The sequence below is a fragment of the Felis catus genome, chromosome B1 (assembly GCF_018350175.1).
Source record: "Felis catus isolate Fca126 chromosome B1, F.catus_Fca126_mat1.0, whole genome shotgun sequence".
NCBI lineage: Eukaryota > Metazoa > Chordata > Mammalia > Carnivora > Felidae > Felis > Felis catus.
In genome coordinates this window covers 193,497,053-193,514,168 of record NC_058371.1, presented here as the reverse complement: position 1 = coordinate 193,514,168, position 17,116 = coordinate 193,497,053, and the positions used below count along the sequence as shown (strand labels likewise).

General features: G+C 42.2%; 1 long non-coding RNA gene across 5 annotated transcripts in view; it reads left to right on the top strand.

Moving 5' to 3' along the window:
- LOC102899098 overlaps positions 1–14,633 on the top strand; it is a 39,158-nt gene extending 24,525 nt beyond the window's left edge. For 2 of the 5 annotated variants that reach the window (XR_006597211.1, XR_006597209.1), the window contains exons 3-7: positions 9,489–9,826; positions 10,523–10,666; positions 10,917–12,254; positions 14,164–14,285; positions 14,412–14,633. This is a non-coding gene — a long non-coding RNA (uncharacterized LOC102899098). Of the gene's footprint in view, positions 1–92; positions 725–9,488; positions 9,827–10,522; positions 10,667–10,916; positions 12,255–14,163; positions 14,286–14,411 lie in introns of those variants that run through there. The other 3 variants (XR_002156515.3, XR_006597208.1, XR_006597210.1) reach the window with 3 other exon arrangements.
- The last annotated feature ends 2,483 nt before the right edge of the window (positions 14,634–17,116 follow it).

Genomic DNA, 17,116 nt, shown 5'->3' with positions numbered 1-17,116 from the left:
GCGGGACCAGACTCCAAATCCGCCTCCGGCTCCGGTCCGCCCGCAGCGGAGCACCCAGGGCGGGGTTACCGCCAGAGCGTTCAAAAGAACTCCCGCGGGACAAGCAAATACCGCGAGACTACCGCGACACTGCCGGGAGGCGAAAATTTCGGCCCTGTCCGCCGTTTTGCGCGTGCGCACAGGGCCGAGCCAGTGTTGTTTTTTGTTTTTTGTTTTTTTTTCCCGGCTGGAAGTGAGATGTTTGTGAGTGGTGAGGTTAGGCCGGAAGTGGTGTTGCGTAGAGAATGGGGGGAGGGGGGACGAGCTGAACCGCCGCTCGTCGGGCGAAGCGGGAGGCTTGTGGCGCTGGGCTGGAGGTGAGAAGAAAGGCAGCCTCTGATAGGGATGGACCAGAGTCTGCTAACGGGAGATATCCCGGGTTTCATTGGCGGAGGCACCTTCTGCTTTCGCACAGGGGACGAATTGAGGCCTCCCGGGGCGAGAGGGACAGCAATCCGGGGTCTGAGCGGAGCTATTCTAGGGTCGGTTGGAAGAGGCAAGCTGAAATTCTTAGAAGGCCTAGTTGGGCCCGAGAGGACTGGAGAGAAGTCAGGAATCCGCTGGAAAGGATAACATGTGAATATACCTGAAGGTGATACCTGCAAGTTCCTACCCTTAGGATCTAGTGTCCTACCTAATGAGTGCATCGAGGCAATACGGTAAACGAGAGTACAAGAGACAGAAGGTAATTTTAGGTTACGGGTTATGAGACAGATCTGCAGTGTCTTCAGGAGGGAATCAAGCCTTACATATCCTTTACAAATGTAGACTATTTTATACAGACAAAAGTATAAATCATACATTGTGTACTCGCCACCTAACTGCAGAAATAAATTACATAAATTCCTTGATGATATAAATTGAAGTCCTTTGTCTGACCCACGCAGTCTCATTCTGTTCCCTCTTGCCCAAGGTAGCCACTCTCCCAAGCACTTTTATGCTTTAATTTTAACTACGTATATAGTAATGTTTTGCATAATTTTAACAATCAGCGGTGTATATACCCTTCTGTAGCTTGCTTGTTAACTTATGTTTTTAAGATTTACCAGTGTAACGTAACTCTGGTTCATTCATGGTAACAGCTGAACAGGTATTCCCTTATATTAATTTTTCAGTATTCATCCTTTTTTTTTTTTTTTTTTGCTCTGTATGCCCAGTGCCTGATACATTGTAAGTTCCTAAATATTAGTTAAGTGAATGAATGCTGTAGCATTTGAGCTAAATCATTTAAAGAATGAATAGGATCTCAAATGACTTAAGGATATTCCATACAAACAGAATACTAGTCAGAAGCAGAATCGTGGAAGTGCATGACAAATTTCAAGAACTGTGGTAGTCTTAGAGCTTAAAATATAGAATTGTATGAAGGATAAGATGAGGCTTAGATTTAAAGAAATTGTCCTGGGGAGAATGCACTAGCTCAGAACCATTAGAGGTTTTTGAATTGTGAGAAAACTGATCAAAACTAATTTTTGTGAGTGCCTGGCAATAAAAATAAATGAAAAGCTGTACTTTTATTTTTATTATTACTTTCTTAATGTTTGTTTTTGAGAGAGATGCAGAGCGCAAGTGGGGGTAGGGCAGAGAGAGAGGGAGACACAGAATCTGAATGAGGCTCCAGGCTGCACAGAGCTGGACACCGGGCTCGAACTCGCAAACTGTGAGATCATGATGTGAGCCGAAGTTGGGCATTTAACCAACTGAGCCACCCAAGTGCCCCAAAAAGCTGTATTTTTAGAGGATAACATTCATAACACCATGGAGATATGTCTAAGATGTAAGAATTTGTGTCAGGGAATTAAAGATCACCTGTTATGCTTACAGCAAGAATGATCATTGCATTAAACATATAAGACAATCATGCATACTTCCTTAAAATCCTGAAACGTTTTCCTAGACCATTCATTCATAGCACCACTTTCCTGAAGAACTGTTTCACACCTTCTGTCAAACTTGCAACATTTTCTACTTCTGTGTTCCACGTAGCTGACACCTTGCTGATACCTTGCGTCCTGTTTCAGTTAAAAAAGGACTTACCCCCCTGGAGGCCTGGCAAGCTGAGTCAGAAGAGCTGGAGACTTGATCTCCGAGGTCAGGAGTTTGAGCCCCACATTAGGGGTAGACATTACTTAATAAAAAAATAAACTTAAAAAAAAAAAGAGGAAGGGGTTTCCCAGGCTTTCATTACCACTTCTACCAGGTCTATACCCTAATACATTCCCTCTACTATTATTGTAGGTGAATTGTTTGATTTAGGAGAGGGAGTACACTCTTTAAGAATGCTTTTTGAGGGTGCCTGGGTGGCTCAGTCTGTTGGGCATCAGCCTCTTGATTTTGGCTCAGGTCATGATCTCACTGTGGGTCCAGCCCTGTGTTGGGCTCTGTAATGGCAGTGTGGAGCCTGGTTGGGGTTCTCTCTGCCCTTCCTCCCTCCTGTGAGCATGCTCTCTGAAAAATAAATAAACTTAAAAAAAATACTTAAAAATATTTTTTAATGTTTATTTTTTTGAGAGAGAGCGAGAGACAGAGCTCGAGAGGGGAAGGGCAGAGAGAGACACAGAATCCGAAGCAGGCTCCAGGCTCTGAGCTGTCAGCACAGAGCCCGACGTGGGGCTCGAACTCACGGACCATGAGATCATGACCTGAGCCAAAGTCGGACGCTTAACCGACTGAGCCACCCAGGCACCCCCCTGCAAAGAAATACTTTTTTAATTCAACAGTCTGAAGCATAGCCAATTATAAACTCCTGAGAGGATTGGGTTGAAATAGGAGTAATAAAAATATTTTAAAAAACAATGCTTAAATGACAGTTGGTTTTGTCTAAAAGAATAGTAATTCAAACTTATAAGTGAGATACTAGTATTTTACATGAGTTATTTTTAGGTAGATTTAGGTGCTAAGCTTTATAAACTAAATCTAAACATAGTTTACATGTATCTTTGTATAAGACCCTTCTTTCTGCTACTTAACATTATAAGCAGTTTATTGTAAAATAGGGTATCTTTGATTAACCTATTTCAAAGAATATGTTTTACTAGCCTTTGTCTTACATGTTACCAAATTGTTCAAATATAGTTTGGTAATTTATTTTTCACTGACTGGTAAAAATAGTGTCATTCATTCTCTCATTTATTTCAAATACATTTACTGAGTACCTACCATATGACAAACACATTCTAGGAACAGGTAGATAAGATTCATTTGTGCAAAATCAGTAACCTGAAACTACATCACATAACTATGTTAGTGCGTCTTGGTATATAAGGCAACTTCCCCTCAACTAGTTGGTCAACTTAATTGAAATTCTGTCCTAAAGGATGGCTGCGCTATATGCACATCTGATTAAAGAGCATTATTGCTCGGAAATGACAATGGTCACCCTCAATATGTCTATCTTAAGCATCAGTGCACACGTTTATGATCTTTTAAGTTTTGGCCATGAAGGGATCTGTCCCAGCAGAGCCCATTTGGGCTGTAGAATTACACTGATGTACTTGCCCATGTTATGTATGGTATGTGTATGCTCTGATGTACATTGACTCCTAATTACGAAGATGTCTCTTCAAATTAAAATTCCCCAACTTACGGTTAGACCAAAAACAGGTTTGAGCCTATCCCCCAAAACTCCTATGACTTCCCATTAAGAGAAGTTAAACAAAAGGAGGGCAGACAAAAGACTTTGTAGCACATTTAGCCCCTTTTTTCTTTAGCTGTATAAGGTAAATATCTATAAAATACCTGGGGGAACATGGCATATTTTATCCTTAAAATTGTAATGGCTTGTGGAGCATCTGGCTGTCTCAGTTGGGAGAACATGCTGTGCTTCATCTTGGGGTTTAAAGTTCAAGCCCCATGTTGGGTGTAGAGATTACTTAAAAATAAAATCTTTAAAAACAACAACAACAAAAACCGCTAGTGATTTGAGATTTCTTGGAGGGAAAGAAGTATTAAAAACAAGAAAGCATCCTTACTGGAACTTTTAACTGAGAGGAAGAGTCAGTAATTGTTCTCTTTCACCTTTTAAGGGCAGCTATGTATCTAAGTCAGATTGCTTTTAAGGCTACTGTGATTTCCCTCCAACTCTTCTTATTCATTAAAAAGAAATCTAGATGCAGTTGAGTTTCCAACAATTTAGTTCTGGTTTAAACATTGATGATATACACCGTGCTCTGACACCCAAGAGAAATAAACTCTCTAGTCCTACCAACCTATCTTGGAAGACAGGACATAAGAAAAGCTCTGCCTTTTTCAGACCATGGTGAAATATTTGGAACATGACATCTTTCAAGGAAACCTCTAACCAAGATTAAGTCAAGGCATCTACCAGTCCCCGAATTCTCTCCCAGATGCACATCTTTTTAAGTATAGTCTGGTACTGTATACAGTAGATTTCTAGTTACTTAGGCTACTTAGCCATCGTTAAAGCATTTATAATAACTAGCCAAGTTGATATTTCCAAGCCCCTCCTAAGGCAACCAACATCTAAAATTGCCACCACTCTAATAAACCCTGACCTCTGTCCCTATCTGTAGGTCTTCCTGAGGGCACCAACCCTTTATATTACTATAAACAGAAGACTATGCCAAGAGAGTGCTAGCCTAGAGACAAGGTGATGCATTTTGTGCTGTTGCGTATTACAACTTCATCCTACTCCTACAGCAACCCCCGTTTCCTCAGTGGCCTCTCCTGCCACTTCCCTGGCACCTTCCTGAAGCTGCATTCCAGCATTGCTCCAGGGTGCCTATTAAAGCTTTTCGTAAAGTTTCAGCCCTTAAATTCGAGATTTAACATTTGTCCAATGCTAAACTGACCAAACAGGACAGAGTTCTCTTGACCAGCTCTTCACATCCCTGTTTCTCACTGAATTATGCCACGTCGTGTGACCCATCTCACAGCCATCATTACTCCTGCCTGTACCTCCAGATCTGTACCCTTCAGTTCTAACTTGCTTCTGTTTTCTGACATTTCATATCAGAGACCAACAAGGCACCTGAGTAGCATGCTAGGCCGTTATGACTCATGAGATCCTTGAGTAGTCCCTTTGGCATTTGAAGTCGAAGAAGAAGAATCAACAACCACACTTTGTCTATAATGTGTAATCTGTGTCCACAATTATGGTATGCTCCAGCAACAAAAAGATACACAGCCTTTGCTGATATCCTCATTTAAAATGCACCCATATGTACAGTCCAGCAGATTCCTTTGTATTTACCCACAGGAGTTGAAAAGTTATGTTCACACAAAAATCTGCAACTGATGTTTATAGCTGCTTTTTTGATAATTACCAAAATTTAGGGATGCCTAGGTGGCTCAGGCAGGTAAGCGTCCAACTTTGGCTTGGGTCACGATCTCACCATTCATGAGTTCGAATCCCGTGTCAGGCTTCACGCAGGCAGTGCGGAGCCTGCTTGGGATTCTGGCTCTCTCCTCTCTCTCTCTGTCGGCCCCTCCCCCACGTGTACATTCTCTCTCAAAATAAACAAATAAACTTAAAAAAAATTGCCAAACCTTGGAAGCAACCAAGAAGTCTTTCAGTAGGTGCATGGATAAATAAACTTTTATATCCAGACAATGGAATATTATTCGGTGGTAAAAAGAAATGAACCATCAAGCCATGAAAAGACATTAAGGAACCTTAAATATGTATTACTAAGTGAAAGAGGCCAATGTAAAAATGCTTCATACTGTAAATTCCAGTTTATGACATTCTAGAAAAGGTAAAACTGGAGACATTAAAAAAAAAAAAATCAGTGATTACCAGGGATTGGAGGGAGGTAGAGATGAATAGGCAGAACATAGGATTTTTAGAGCAGTGAACATTTTCTGATATCATAGCGATGGATACATGTCATACATTTGTCAATTGTCAAATTATTGTTAATAGGAAAGTCATTATAGGTATAATTAATGAAGTCTCACAGAAGAATATCACCAAGACTATAGCCTTTTCTTTATAGCCTTTTCTGACATCTTTTTTGCTCAAATTTACCGTTCTCTGTGATGCCTCTTTCCAAGCTGGCTTTATAGTTGAAAGGGTAGGTCCCCACATAAATATAACAGCAATAGGCTGATGAATATTGATGGCATATAAATAATGTATGGCTCATTAAAAAAATTTTTTTTAATGTTTATTTATTTTTTTTAATTTTTTTTTCAACGTTTATTTATTTTTGGGACAGAGAGAGACAGAGCATGAACGGGGGAGGGGCAGAGAGAGAGGGAGACACAGAATCGAAAACAGGCTCCAGGCTCTGAGCCATCCGCCCAGAGCCTGACGCGGGGCTCGAACTCACGGACCGCGAGATCGTGACCTGGCTGGAGTCGGATGCTTAACCGACTGCGCCACCCAGGCGCCCCTATTTTTTTTTTTAATTTTTTTTAACATTTATTTATTTTTGAGACAGAGAGAGACAGAACATGAACGGGGGAGGGTCAGAGAGAGGGAGACACAGAATCCAAAACAGGTTCCAGGCTCTGAGCTGTCAGCACAGAGCCCGACACGGGGCTCGAACTCACAGACCGTGAGATCATGACTTGAGCTGAAGTCGGCCGCTTAACTGACTGAGCCACCCAGGCGCCCCTTAATGTTTATTTTTGAGAGAGACAGAGACAGAATGTGAGTGGGTTAGGGGCAGAGAGAGAGGGAGACACAGAATCCAAAACAGGCTCCAGGCTCTGAGCTGTCAGCACAGAACCCTATGCGGGCTTGAACTCGTGAGCCACGAGATCCTGACCTGAGCCGAAGTCCGACGCTTAACCGACTGAGCCACCCAGGCGCCCCTGTATGGCTCAGTTTTGAGAGCTGCTTGATATTCCTTATACCCATACCTTGCTTGTGTCCTAGTATACAAGTCTACTCTACTCTTTCACTCAGGTGAGGAATTGGTGGTAGTTAGAAAGGAAAATACTTAGTGTGTCCCCCTAATCAGGGGATTCTAATATTCCTCTCAGGTGAGTGGGGGAAATCTGCTCACCAGGAAAATAATAAGTAATCTTAAGATAATGTGTATTTCAGCTTTAACACTATGACTTCCTGGAAGAACTCAAGGAATGCAGGATTTATACTAAAAAATAACAGGCCTTATGGGGACAATGGGATTAGCACCAAACTATATGACTTTGTAACTAGAGCAATAGCAAAAATGATTCAAAACCTCTTCAGGATTTATTTTAATCAGGCATAAGACACACAGACACAGAAATGTCACACAGTAGGAAGTTTTTATACTCCCAGATCCCTAGAGGCAGGACATAGAGCATGCCAAGCTATGCAAGGGGCCACAGGGGGAAACAGGAGGCTTCAGGAGGCAGAGGGAGCAGAAGGGACACTGCAGAAAAGCCTGTATTGTGGAAAAGCCTGGGTATTTTCTAGGACAGAACCAGTGAGGCAGGATGAGCTGGCTAAGCAGGTTTAAAATTGGGTTTTTGATTGATTTCAACAGGCTCTAGGGCATAGGGACTGTTCCTAGTTGTCAGATACCTGGCTCTGAGATGACTGGGGCGGAGGGGAATATTGCCTGAGTTTAAGAGCCTGATTGGGGTGGGGTGGGGTGTGTGTGCAGGTGGGGTGGGCTCTAGAAGGGTGAGTTTGCATATGAAAGTTGTGTTAACTGGTTGAGCTGGTTGCTATCTGTTGAGTTGTTTGCCATCTCTAGAGTAGTTTTGGGGGATGCCCAGTCCCTCTCTGATTCGTGAGAACCCGGATGCCAGAGTGCATCAAGAATACAGATAATAAGGGGCGCCTGGGTGGCGCAGTCGGTTAAGCGTCCGACTTCAGCCAGGTCACGATCTCGCGGTCTGCGAGTTCGAGCCCCGCGTCGGGCTCTGGGCTGATGATGGCTCAGAGCCTGGAGCCTGTTTCCGATTCTGTGTCTCCCTCTCTCTCTGCCCCTCCCCCGTTCATGCTGACTCTCTCTGTCCCAAAAATAAATAAACGTTGAAAAAAAAAATTAAAAAAAAAAAAAAAGAATACAGATAATAAGAAAATATTAATGCAAATGATTCTAATAACAGTTATTCACGCTGTAAGATGTTGAATTTTTTTTTTTTATTTACTTATTTTGAGAGAGAGCGTGTGAGTGGAGGAGGGCTAGAGAGGGGGAGAGAGAGAATCCCAAGCAGGTTCCACACTGTCAGCACTGAACCAGATGTGGGGTTCAAACTCACAAACCGTGAGATAATGACCTTATCCAAAAGCAAGACTTGGACACTTAACCGACTGAGCCACCCAGGTGCCCTTAAGTTGTTGAATTTCTAGTAAACATTACAGTAAGTATAAGGCTTTACTCCCTCCCCCAGAAAGGCGGAACAACTTGATGGAACGCTATGTAAGAAAGTGCTGTGTATGATACTAAGACCCAAATAACACCAAGGTCAAAGGGCAGTGCAGTGAGCACAGGTTTCCCCTTTGAAAATAGGGCATTCCTGTGAAATCCCCTGCTTTCAGAAAGTTGGTGTGAGGCCACTTTGCTTTTACCAAAGACCTACGTTAGTATGGTAACGGCTCTTTGCACAAAAGTGAAAATCCTCTTTGGATTTCTTTCAGTTAGCAAAAACAGGTATCAATGTAGGTCTGCCCTAGAAGTGAAATGGCATAACACAACCTTTTAGAAAGTGGGGGATACCTGTGCTTCTACGATGGACCTACCCAAACTGAACTGGGAGGAAGTCTAAAGTGGCAGATGAACCATGGGCCTCCATGGCTCGCTGTATTCAGCTTTATTAAGTGTACTTTGCAGTTTCTGATGCCAACTTCCAGGTTTTACAGACATCATTTTTTCTTTTTTTATTAAAAAAATTTTTTAGGGGCGCCTGGGTGGCTCAGTTGGTTAAGCGTCTGACTTCAGCTCAGGTCATGATCTCACAGTCCGTGAGTTCGAGCCCCACGTCGGGCTCTGTGCTGACAGCTCAGAGTCTGGATTCTGCTTTGGATTCTGTCTCCCTCTCTCTCTGCCCCTCCCCTGCTCATACTCTGTCTCTCTCTGTCTCAAAAATAAATAAAAACATTAAAAAAATTTTTTTTAAATGCTTATTTACTTTTGAGAGAAAGAGAGACAGAGACAGGCGTGAACAGGGGAGGGGCAGAGAGAGAGAGAGAGAGAGAGGGAGAGAGACAGAATCCGAAGCAGGCTCCAGGCTCTGAGCTGTCAACACAGAGCCCGACGCGGGGCTCAAACTCACAGATTGGGAGATCACGACCTGAGCTGAAGTTGGACGCTTCACTGAGCCACCCAGGCACCCCTGACATCATTGTTTCTATTTACCAATCTTGGTTTAGGTCATTTGCCTTACAGAAATAGACCTAAGCTGATATGACATAGTGATGAGAAGAGCTTTAGGCCTTTTGCTTCAGGACCCATGATCTTGGATATCCTGAAGGTTGCCATAGCTGGCAATAATAACCTCTGTATTCTAAAGTTTTAATGTCATCTCTCTGCTCTTATTCCCAGGCCAAGGATGCAGTCCAAGAAAGTTCTAAAAATGTATCATCAGGTCCAACTTGGTAGTTGACATAGCCATGGAAAGCCTCATTGGATCCTCACTGGGTCAGACCATAACTGGCATTCTTAAAAACTCTTCCCATCATAAAGTATCAAGAAGGAAAATGTAGGATATATACCTACCACTTCAAGAAAGCTCCTGTACTAGCCAACAGCCTAACGGATTAGCTAGCTGCTTTGATCATCAAGCAGATGTACTCAAGCTCAGCACAGCGCAGGAAAAATCTCTCTATGAACATTTTTCACAATCTGTGTGTGACCTATTAGCAGGTCATGAAATCAGTTCTGTAAGTCACAGTGAAAGTTTTTTTAAAACAGTAAAATATATCAAGTGTTTTGTGTGATTCCTCTGCCAGAATTGTGCTACCAGGAATACTAAGGTCAATTTCAAGATCTGAAAAGAAAATTAACTAATGGAGGGCATATAATGAACAGAATGTATACTGGCTAAGAAATGGCTTTTCAAGGGGCACCTGGGTGGCGCAGTCGGTTAAGCGTCTGACTTCAGCCAGGTCACGATCTCACGGTCCGTGAGTTCGAGCCCCGCGTCGGGCTCTGGGCGGATGGCTCAGAGCCTGGAGCCTGCTTCCGATTCTGTGTCTCCCTCTCTCTCTGCCCCTTGCCCGTTCATGCTCTGTCTCTCTCTGTCCCAAAAATAAATAAACGTTGAAAAAAAAAATTAAAAAAAAAAAAAAAAAGAAATGGCTTTTCAAGCATTTGTCCACTGGTGTCTTGTTTCATTTTCATAATAATAAAGTTGGTGAGCAGTCTAGTTTATGTTCCCGTGACTTACAACTAGATGTGAAGTCTGAGATGTTCAACTGAGATGCATTTGCAAACGATATTTTTTGGGAAAGATGTTATCTAGGCTATATATATATATACATATATATATATGTATATATATATACACATTTTTTTAGTGGCATTTAAAACATTTTAATTAGCATTACTTTTAAAATGGATCCTATCGTTTTTAAAAGAAAGAGGAAAAATGAAGTGAAATGTGCAGACACTTGTTCAAGTTCAGCTGCTGCACCTGGAAATGTGAATAGTGACCATGTTGAGAGAAATACTGTAATCTGCAAACTTCAACCTCGTTTGAGCCACATTTCAAAAAGAAAAAGGTAAGTGCAAGACGTTATAATGAAGATTATTTAAAATACGGTTTTATCAAATGTGAAAAACCCTTTGAAAATGACAGACCTCAGTGTGTTATTTGTAATAGTATTCTTGCAAATGAGAGCTTAAAACCTTCTAAATTAAAAAGGCACTTAGAAACTCAGCATGCTGAACTTACTGATAAGCCTCTTGAGTATTTTCAAAGAAAGAAAAAGGATGTAAAGTTGTCTACACGATTTCTTGGTTGTCCTACAGCTGTTAGCGAGAAAGCCTTATTATCGTCGTATTTGGTTGCATATCGAGTGGCGAAAGAGAAAATGGCTCACACGGCTGCTGAAAAAATAATTCTTCCAGCGTGTTTGGATATGGTGCGTACAATTTTTGATGACAAATCGGCTGATAAATTAAAAACGATATCTAGTGATGACATAATATCTCTTCGAATGTGCACTATTGCGGAACACTTAGAAACAATGCTTCTCACCCGGTTGCAGACTGGTATAGACTTTGCGATCCAGCTCGATGACAGCACCGACCTGGGGAGGGGCACGACACTCTTAGTTTATGTCAGATACGCGTGGCAAGAAGATTTCATGGAGGATTTTTTGTGTTGCTTAAATATAACCTCACACCTAAGCGGGTTAGGTATTTTTACAGAATTAGAAAAGTGCATTGTTGGCCGATAGAAATTAAACTGGAAGAACTGCAAAGGGATTACAAGTGACGGAGCAGCAAGCAAAACCGGAAGACACAGCAGAGTAATTAAAAAATTGCCAGAAGTGACTAATAACGGCGCCGTGTGGAATCACTGTTTTATACATCGTGAAGCTTTAGCATCCAGAGAAATCCCACAGAATCTCTTGGAAGTACTGAAAAACGCAGTGAAAGTTGTTAACTTCATTAAAGGAAGTCCGCTAAATAACCAGCTTCTTGAAACATTTTGTTCAGAGATTGGAGCTAATCGTACCCACTTACTATACCATACCAAAGTTCGTTGGTTGTCTCATGGCAAAATACTAAGCAGGGTTTAGGAACTCAGGAACGAGATCCACCTTTTTCTTACTGAAAAAAAAATCTCATTTGGCAAGTATTTTGGAAGATGACATTTGGGTGATGAAATTGGCATATTTAACAGATATTTTTGGCATTCTTCACGAACTGAGTTTAAAACTACAGGGGGAAAATAGCAATATATTCCAACAGGTCGAACGCATCCAGGGATTCCAAAAGACACTATTGTTATGGCAAGCGAGGCTTAAAAGCAGCCGTCGGAGCTACTACATGTTTCCAAGATTTTTGCAACATATCGAAGAGAACGTTATTCGTGAAAACCTTTTGAAAGAAATAAGATTAGAGATATTGGTGCATCTCACTTCTCTGGCTCAAACTTTTAACCATTTCTTTCCAGAAGAGAAGTTTGAAACGTTAAGAGAAAACAGCTGGGTGAAAGATCCCTTTGCTTTTCGAAACCCAGAATCGGTAATTGAGTTAAACTTGGTACCTGAAGAAGAGAGAGAATTACTGCAGCTCAGTTCCTCATATACGTTGAAGACTGACTACGAAGCATTAACATTATCGGCATTTTGGATTAAGGTAAAGGAAGACTTCCCTCTGCTAAGCAGAAAGAGTGTCCCGCTTCTGTTACCATTCACGACAACCAGTTTGTGCGAGCGTGGGTTTTCAGTCCTGACCCAGTTAAAAGCAAAGGAAAGAAACGGGTTGAAAGGTGCAGCAGATATGCGGGTGGCACTGTCCTCCTGTGTTCCCGACTGGAGCGAACTTCTCAGCAGGCAAGCACACCCGTCACCTTAAGTGAATCTTCCCTGATTTGTGTTCTTGTGTTTCTTATTTTGTGACATTTTTCTATGCTGAATTCAGATGCTAACACAGCATTGTATGTGGTAACTTGGTTTTTATTTTTGGCATATTTAAATATTAATGAAATCATAATGTAACTTTCCATTCTTTGACCAAAACTTTAATGAACTTCTGTTAGAGGCCAGGAAGTTTTCTAGAGACATTTGGGATGCAAAATGAAGAAAGCAAAGATCATTCTGTAGTGGAACTTCGTGGAACTGGCAGGGAGAGAGACAGACAGACCATAAATAACCCTTAAAATATTTTAAAGGTAATAAGTGCTATAGAAACAGCAATAAGAAAGAAGGCTCGGGAACTGTTATATGGGCACCAAATCATGAAGGGCTCTGTAGACCATCAAAGGGCCTCTGGGTTTTTGTCTGAAATGGAGAGCAGTTGAAGGATTATGCAGAGGAAAGATGTGATGTGAATTAGGTTTTAAAAGATTCACTTCATAGGTGCCCAGCTGGCTCAGTCAATAGAGCATGTGCCTCTTTTTTTTAATTTTCTTTTTTTTTAATATTTATTTATTTTTGAGACAATGCGAGAGACAGAGTGCGATCAGCGGAGGGATGGACAGAGGGAGACACAGAATCTGAAGTGGGCTCCAGGCTCTGAGCTGTCAGCCCAGAGCCCGACGCGGGGCTCAAACTCCCAAACCGTGAGATCATGACCTGAGCTGAAGTTGGACGCTTAACCAACTGAGCCACTCAGACGCCCCTAGAGCATGTGCCTCTTGATCTTGGGGTTGTGAGTTTGTGCCCCACATTGGGTGTAGAGATTACTTAAAAAAATAAAATAAGATGAAATAAATCGAAGACTCTGGCTGACATTTTGAGAATAAATGGAATTCAACGTTAACTTCCCTAAAGAGGATTTTCCTAACCCACCTTAGTTTTTGTTCCATTATTCCCTTTGTTTCTTTTCTTGGTAGTGTATCATTTGTAATATTTTTATTTATTTGATAACTGATTCTGTCAATCTGCTACCTTGGAATGAGTGCTTCATAGGAGCAGAATTCATGTCCATTTTGTATGATACACAGTAAGTGGGGATGTAATGTACATCTAATTAACAAATAATGATCTCTAACATCTGTAACTTGAGGTTGTATTCTCAGGAATAATTATTAAATGTGTGGCAAAGTCTCTTTTACATTTTTAAAAATATTTGTTTATTTTTGAGGGAAAGAGACAATGTGTGAGCACAGGAGGGACAGAGAGAGGGGGACAGAAGCATGCTCTACATGGACAGCAGCGAGTCCAATGTGGGGCTTGAACTCCCCAACCTTGAGATCATGACCTGAGCTGAAGTCAGATGCTTAACTGACTGAATCACCCAGGTGCCCCCCCCCCATTTTTTTTTTTTTTTAACATTTTAAAATCTGATTTGGTCAGATAATCTCTATAAGCATTCGAAAGTGGCATTGATTGATATGGCTTCCTCACATTGTTGCTGATAATTGAGCAACTTAAATTGCTTAATATGTGTTCCTCAAATTAATTTCAACTTCTGCCTTTCTATAGTCACTGATTCCAGTGGGTGGCGTTGCTCTTGGCAAGGGCTCTCTCTAAAATTGTAAAGGTGAGCAATTCCTTTCCATCAGCTACCATGCTTAGCATTCTTGTAATATTTGTGTTTTCAGATTTTGTCTTCTATCGAAGGTGATTTTTTTACTTGCCTTTTTGGTCCTCGAAATAAAGTGTTGGAATACAGTTCCCCAGGAATATCTCACATGTCTGCTCAGTGTGGATTCTCTGAATGAAGGTATTTGCATCCACATTAAGAATGTTTGTAAAGGGAGACAGTTGAGGATCATGAAGCTAGAGACATACCAGGGAAGTAAAGATAAAGCCTTCTTTCCCTCCCCTGAGTTGTTTGCTTGCATTCCAGAGTAATGGATAATCTCCCTGGAGACGAGGATGGGAAGATATACCAGCAACCCCACAAAACGCTAGAGTCTAATGTCATGCAACCCACTGCATGATGGAGAGGTGACATCTGATCCTTACCATGTCACGCTGTGGGAGTTGGGGTATGGGGAGCTAACAAACAAAACTGATGTGTCTGCTTCTTTTTTTTTGGCTGTGAGTAATAAATTGTTTCTGACTCAAAGATCGTGTGTCTTTTTGTCGGTGTATGACACTCTGCCGAATCCCTTTGTGCAAGGCACACATTCAAGGTTTCGGGGATTAGGATCTGGACATCTGTTGGGTGGTGAAGGGGGGACTCAGCCTATCACAGTCCACTCTTACCAAAGACTCATACGCATCTTGCATGAGAAAGATACTCACCCATCTTGAATGTGACCAGAAGTCTCAGCCCATTACATCAACTCAAGTCCAAAACCTCGTCTAAGTCTCACTGGCTCAAAGGCTCAAGTCTTCCACCTAAATCACCTAGGTTAGGTGTGGGTACAGTATCTGGGTATAATCTATCCTGAGGCAAAATCTTGCATCTGTGACCTATCTGTGACCTGTGAAATTAGAAACCAGTTCTGTGCTTCAAAATACCCAGACTGTTCTAGGGTAATAGTCACAACCCATTCCCATTCAAAAAGGGAGAAAAACATTAAATTCTGGTTCCTTTTTGTAACAGTTCCCTCCTTTTTATCTCTTTTACATTTTACTAAAAGCCACAAAAAAACCCAGGACATACCTCCAATACTTGGCTTGGAAATCTCACATAAAATCCAAGTTCGTTGCTCTCAAGTCCTGTTTTCTATATAATTATAGGACATAATCCATCCTAAACTTCCCCTTTCTATCATTCTATAACAGAACCCCAAAAAACCCAAAAACTGCTGGCGAGGTGCTTCTGAGCCCTCACAGCAGTGCTTTTAACATCCAATTATGCTACAGTTTGTTTACAACAACTTAGGTATTCTTTTTTTTCTTTTTCTTTTTTAAGTAGGCTTCACGTCCAGCAGGGAGCCCAACATGGGGCTTGAACTCATGACTCTGAGATCAAGACCTGAACTGAGATTCAGAGTAGGATGCTTGGGGAGCCTGGGTGGCTCAGTCAGTTGAGCGTCCGACTTCAGCTCAGGTCACGATCTCGGGGTCCATGGGTGTGAGCCCCGTGCATCAGGCTCTGTGCTGGCAGCTCAGAGCCCGGAGCCTGCTTCGGATTCTGTGTCTCCCTCTCTCACTCTGCCCCTCCCCCACTCACACTCTGTCTATCAAAACATGAATAAATGTTAAAAAAAATTAAAAGAGTAGGATGCTTAACCTACTGAGCCACCAAGGCACCCCAATGATACAGGTATTCTTTAAGACCATATAGGTTTGGGGTGCCTGGATGGCTCCGTTGATTTCAGCTCCGGTCATGATCTCGTGGGGCTACACGCTGACAGCATGGAGCCTGTTTGGGATCCTCTCTCCTTCTCTCTGCCTGTCCCCCAGTCACTCTCTCTCTCTTTCAAAATAAATAAATAAACTTAAAAAAAAGGATGATCTAGGTTTTCTCTACCATGCTCTTCACTCCTGAGACCTCAGAGACCTGAGTCTTTGACACCCATATTTCTACTAACAATCTGTTTTAAGGCAATGTAGATTTCTTCTACTGTGTTCCCCCAAATGGTTTCAGCCTCCGTGCAGTTGCAAACCACTTCCATATTTTGAGTATTTGTTCCAGCAGGCTTGCCAAAATTTGAAGCCAGAAAAATCTCATTGTTTTGATGACTGTAGCTGCCTCATCTGTTCTCCAACTTCACCTCTGCTTTGGGGCACCTCCTTGCAGATTCTGGCCAAGATTAGCCAAGAGTAACTGTCTCTGGTGACATCCCAAGCTCAGTCTCGGAACTGAAGAAAACAGGGAAACAGAAAAGGGATACTTCCAGATCCTGCTCTAACAAGCTACCATAAACCTAGTGGCTTAAAACAACATGTATCTGTTTAGAAATGAGGTCAGAAGTCCAACGACAGTCTCCCAGGACTAAAGTCAAGATGTCAGCAAGGCTTGTTCCTTCTGGAGGCTCTAGAGAATAATCAATCTCTCCTTTTTTTTTTTTTTTAATTTTTTAATGTTTATTTTTGAGAGACAGAGACACAGACAGTGTGAGTGGGGGAGGGGCAGAGAGAGAGGGGGACACAATCTGAAGCAGGCTCCAGACTCCAAGCTGTCTGCACAGAGCCCAGTGCAGGGCTCGAACCCACAAACCGTGAGATCATGACCTGAGACAAAGTCAGACGCTCAACTGATTGAGCCAATCAGGTGCCCCCCCCCCCCATTTTTTTTTTAATATTTACTTTTGCAAGAGAGAGAGTGAGAGGAAAAGGGGCAAAGAGAGAGAGAGAGAGACAGAGAGAGAGACAGAGAGGAGGACAGAGGATCCAAAGCAGGCTCTGTGCTGACAGCGGACAGCCAGATGTGGGGCTTGAACTCACGAACCGCGAGATCATGACCTGAGCCAAAGTTGGACGCTTGACTGACTGAGCCACCCAGGCGCCCCAGGAAGAATCTTTCTTTGCATTTTCAAGCTTCAAGAGTCTGCCTACATTCCCTGTCTCATGGCCCCATCCTGCAGCATAGCACCCCCAAGTATCTCTCTGCTTCCATCATTACATTGCCTTCTCTGTGTCTCTGATCCACCTGCC